We start from the raw sequence: 6,000 nt of genomic DNA, 5'->3' as shown, positions 1-6,000 counted from the left end.
ATAAAAAATTCTGCATTTCTCAGCCACATATGGGTGCGTTAAATCCGACTAAAGGGATTAATAGAGCATATTGATCTAGTGGAAAACGAAATATTGGCACAATTTACTGTAGCCTAGGCTACATATAATTATTTAATTTACCGTACCGATCATTTTTTAATTTACCGTTTTTTAATTGTGTTAAAGTGGACATATGTGTATTATAGTACGGCCACTCCTTTAATTAAATCCAATAATAAATAAGGCGTGAGAGAATCATAAATAAAAATCATAAATATTTTGCAAAAATATATTTTTCCAAAATAAGTGTTGTAGTATGACCATGCAACAATGCAGTGGATTACAGTTAAGTCATTAAATATTTTTCATAAATAAAAATAATAAAAATGATACAAAAACCCCCACTCAGTGTTGGTTCGCCTCTGCACACAGGGTGTGAAGCGTCGCGTCATTTAAAGGGAAGGTCCACGCGTCAGTAAGTAACAAACGAATAAGGTTTGGATTCAGCCTCGTCAGCAGATGCCCAGCTTCAGAGTTTGTCTGATTGTTCAGCTCAGTGAATATTTATGTGCTGGAGAGTTCAGAGCAAGAGACACATAGAGAACAACAGATAGGAGATGATTCAACATCTCTACTGCAGGTGAGCTTTATGGATTTTAATGAATAGGCTACATTACAGAAACGTGTTATATAAACTTCCTGAAATTTTGAAATAACTTTCCATATTTTGTTTTAGATTAAAATTGCTTATCAAAAGACGCATTTTTACAAGTTGAAAATACAAAGTATTATAGGTATAAGTCTTTGTAGGCATTGTATGTTTTTTTAGGTAGCCTATAGGCTACTCGAAAAAGCGTGAATTTGACTGTTTGACTGTGTGCATTGCTACGTTTATTTAATTATAATTAACAATTTATTTGAAGGTTAATCACATGTTTCAGCAAAATTGTCAATTACGACAATTTTCACAATTATGAAGAAAAAATGTGAAAGTTAATGTTTCCCCAACTTGACATCTTTGAAAAATGCTCAGCTCGATCTTTCAGTTAAAATTGAACCTTGTCTGAATTTATGTCAGTGTGGTTTTACTGTGTTCACCCGCTATAGAAAAACATATATTACTATTGGATTTTCAGTTCAGAGGGGAAAAAATTATTCAAATAATTTAAAATGGACCTAGTTTAAAACATGAAAAACCACTGCTAAACAAACATATGAGTTTTGCCTCAAAACCTTTAGGTACTGAGATGCATCAGTTCTGGCAGGTCAAGTTAGTCAAGCTCACATCAGCTGACTCTCAGCTGATCCACGTCTACCTACACTGTAAAAAATGCCTAACCTCTCCAAGTCAAAATTTTGATGTGACTGGTCACATCTACATTTTTAAATTGGCCCAAGTGCAATTCTTGTTGCAATAGTCTGTTAACATTGGCTCAATGAGAAAAAATACGTCAGACTAATTGAAAAATGTAGATGTGACCAGTCACTAGAAATTTTTGACTTGGGGATACGGCACCTATACAGCATCCATATACCCTCCTCCATCCCCAGCTCCTCCTCTCATCCAGTCAGGATTTGGCATTCTGATTCCCCTTTGAATCAGACTAAATTCTCGAATTATGTTGTACATTAAAATATTGAATTAATGATATCTGCAATACATTCATGTTGGTTCTGTTCTGTTTACCCTAAGGGTTATCACTGCTCTCCCTGCTCTTATCCATGCTAGGCTGCATGGATGTGCAGGGAGTTCTTCCCCAGAACAGAACCATACCGCCAATCCAAACTGTATGCTAATTGGCAATCGTATTTGACGACAGTTGTCCTGACAGAACTTTTGTCACGTTACCAGTAAAGTAACTCATTACTTTTGTTACAACAAAATATCTTAATATAATTCAAGTTACTTTTTTTCTCATCTCACTTGCACAAAAACAGATTCAGTATTCCTCAAAATGAATAAAAACAGTGAAATGCAAACACAAACCTACAATAATTAAATATGTGAAATAATACAAATATTGGCTACTTTATGTATTCATAATGGCAATAAGCAAAAATTACTTTGGATAAACATCACATGATGTTTATTTTTGTTGTTGTTGATTTTAATGCTGAAGTAAGAGTGTTACTTTCTTGTCCTGCGCCTTATTCTTCTGCAATCCCGTAAGACAGCACATCTTAAAGCACCACTGCAGTGGTTCCCAACCCTGGTCCTGGGGTGCGTCTCAATCACTCGGCCATTTTAAGGGCTGTCTCAATCGCAAAATCCTTCCAGTGCACTGGAACGTTCGTTCCCTAAAAAATCCCACAATACACTGCAAAAACCAGGGAGAATTAATGCCCACTACGCTCCCTTACTGGAAATTAGGTTACATTTCTGAAGCACAAAACATAAAACGCATGAGCCAACTCAATAAATACAATGATATGAGATAGAAGATTTAAAAAGACAAACTGTTTTCTTTTTTATTATTATTATGTCAGCATAAATACACATCGCTAGTGTAACCAGTCCTACTCGACCCCTTCAGAGTGGGATTCGACCTCTGGCGTGGGAGGCTAAAGACCGCGGACGCTAGCGTGCTTCTTGAGGCCAGGAGAGTGAGGTTTACATGCATTCACCCCCCTAAACCTCACTCCCATCCGGGTCACGGCACCAAATGTAACCGGTTCTACTTGACCCGCTCCGAGCAGGATTAGAACTTGGGTCTCTGGCATAGGAGGTTGGCGCTAATGACTGCTATCGCTAGCATCAGCGTGCCTCTTGAGGTCAGAGGAGTGAGGTTTACACACACAGCTCTTACTGGCCTACGTCTGTTACACTAGACAGGTAGTTAACACATCTAGTAATCATTTATAATTAATATAGGGCTGTAATGTTGTAATGATATGTAACAGAACAATATGTTTAAAATTGAGTAATCACTGCCCCAATGTGTTGTGAACCTTACCAGTGCCCGGACTCATGTACACGATATAATGATTCAGAAGCTCGGGACTCGGGAGCAAGGGAGTTGATTTAGAGATACCAGAAATTGCCCATGATAATCTCACAGTGTGTTTGCTGCTACTGCTTACTTCTCTGCATATGGGACCGAAAAAAAGCCATGAGCATGTACAATTTAGCAGTTAGTTGTTCCAATAAGCCTGGCGATGGCTTTGGGAAACATGTGGATTAAGAAGAGACTAGAATGTCTAGATATCTAATTACGATTACACTGTTAAAGATTTTGGAATAAATATGGAAGTTCATTTTAGTCAAAATAATTGTAATTGATGAAAACAAGACATAGTGGGCTACTCTGACCCATTTTCCACACTTGTTTGATTGATCTCTATGTTCTTCATTGCTGAGGGTGGAGTGAGCATCACATTTTGTGAGTGATGATTTTTCATTCAGAGGAACCTGTCCAACGGGGTTAACTACTGCATTCAGAAGAAGGATCTGCATCCGTGGACTAGAAAGTGATGTTTGTCAAGGACTTAAAGTCTTTTTTTTTTGTATTGCAAGTGACAGTAACTATATTAATGGTGTTCTATAGTAACCCCAGAAGCCATTGCTTTGACATTCATTCAATTCACTGCTAACTTCACTTAACTTAACTTATGGTCCTGGAAAAACATTTAAGGTTAACCCTTGTGCATATGGACATTTTTGTCTTTTTTTTGTGTTAATGCCAACTGCATAAAATTTGGCACAGGTGTGTATTTTTATTGGAATTTTACTATTTCACCCCCATTTGCTTTAAAAAAAATCTATTTTGCACCCAAAGGTACCCAAAATACTTCCTCTCAGCGCCTTTTGGACAAAAACGTCCCCAATGAAACCCATTAAAACTGCAATTTGGTATGGATGTCAGAGTGTGGTTGGTATGTGTGTTATAAATAAAATATGTGTGTGTGTGCATGTGTGTGTTTGTACTGTAATATTGAGAGAGAAAAACTCAACTGCAAATAACAAATCCAGTCACTGTGTGCACCAGAGTTTTGCTGGCATCCAATGGGGAAAATCTGTTATTGTGCCCAAACAAAATCTTACCGAAAGCTCCTTTTTTAACCTCAAATTTGGAACACAACTTATTTAGATTTATGGCTTTGATTTTTTTTTGCTGTTTTAGAGTTCAACTTGTTTCATAAAATATATATTTTAGATAAAATAATGTTAATAAATAATTTTCATAAACTTAAACCTATAAAACTTTTTTTATTTTTTATTTACTTATTATTATTCTTTTACTTAAGCAATAATCTGCCAATTGTCTTCTTAAGTCTGTGCTCCCAAGCTTCAAATTTTGATGACAGTTTTTTGACACGGACATTTTTGTCCACTAAGTACCTATGTGTAACTTTTTTTAATTGATGGGTTAAATAACAAAGAGTATAGTCTCATTTAGCATATGCTTATATACAGTGACTTACAGTACACTGTGTGTTTGCAGTATACAGCTACATACTGTGTTATGCTTTCTGTTGCTACAGCACAAGTAAATTAAATACACATGGAGGGTTGATTTCAGGATGATGATATTGACTTTGCAGGGCTGACTGGCGTGTGTTTCAGGCCGGCCATCAATAAACAGGCTAACATGTACAAATACTCCTTTGCTTTTGTAACTAATCAGAGTTTACCATTCTTATTAACGGTCATGGTGGATGTTTTTTTTGCGTGTGTATGTGTATTTTATTGTTGCAGTCATAATGACCAATCAAACTTGGTTGATGAGCATGTTTTTAAGTTCTCTATTCAAAATCATTTTGATATTTTTTGGGGGGACTGAAATGTGTGCGGACCCAGTATCTCTCCTGGATGGACTCCCATGGGAGATTCCGGTCCAGAGAGATCACCTATCTCAAGCACAAGGGATTTCACAGTGGGGAGGGCTTTGGCTATAAGGTGTATGTGGCCACTATCTCTGCTAACCACTCAACTTTTGATGGAGCCTCGGTAGGGAGACTTTGCCATTGGTCCTAGGAGCCCTGACAGAGGCCCCATTTGAGCCCTTAGAGTCGGTTCCAGAAAAGTAGCTGTATTACTAGCCTTGATGACACTTAAAAGGGTATCAGGCCTTGTCAGTTGCCTTATCCTGCTTGGATTTTGCTCAGGGTGATGTCAGAGCCATATTGCACCAAAAGTTCCTTCTTCAACTGGTCAGCCAGTTTTTTTGCAGGCTTTCTTGAGACGCCGGAGCAGGAAAGCTTGCATCTGTTATGTCCGGTCTTGCCTTGAGGATCTATGTCCACTGCTTAGGCCAGTGGCGTAAATCCTCTCACCTGTTCATTTGGATTTGTCTTGTAAAACAGAGGTAATGTGGTCACCAAGCAACACATTTCACACTGGATTACGGATGCTCTCACCCTTTACTATGAGGTGCATGGTATTGCCTCACCTATAGGGGTCAGGGCTCAATACACTAGGAGTATGGCATCTTCCAAAGCTCTTGCTAGGGGTGTGTCATTGCATGATGTGTGTGCTGAGGCAGGCTGGTCCTCTCTACACACATTCATAAGGTTTTACAGTTTAGATGCGGATTCAACCGCAGAATCTCATGTACTTCAGGGCTGATCCAAGTTGAGTTGCGCTCAACGGAAACCGATAAGTGGAGTCGAAATGCGCATTTCTTATTGAATCAACGGTTCTGGGAAATTTGAAGCTGGTTTCTAAATGTAATCGGTTCTAGATACCCATCCCTAGTTACGTATGATGATGATTCAGGCATCTATTAATGAACTATGTCAAGTCACGCACTATGTCATGACATCCATAAACCTTGGCCAATTGACTCGCTCTGACACGTGCTTCAGACACCGACTCATGCGTTCCCATAAGGTCAATGCCATGACACAACATCTCGTTCCCTTCTCAGGGAACCGGGTTATGTAACCTGAGATGTTTTCCTCTTTGATGTACACTTTCAAGAAAAATTATAATTCAGAGTTTGTATGAATTAAACGTGTATTATAATACATATATGCCTTCATTCAACCTGCAATATTAAC

This window comes from Leuciscus leuciscus (genome assembly GCF_965113295.1).
Source record: "Leuciscus leuciscus genome assembly, chromosome: 8".
In the NCBI taxonomy this organism is placed as follows: domain Eukaryota; kingdom Metazoa; phylum Chordata; class Actinopteri; order Cypriniformes; family Leuciscidae; genus Leuciscus; species Leuciscus leuciscus.
Note: the sequence above shows the minus strand (reverse complement) of the source record.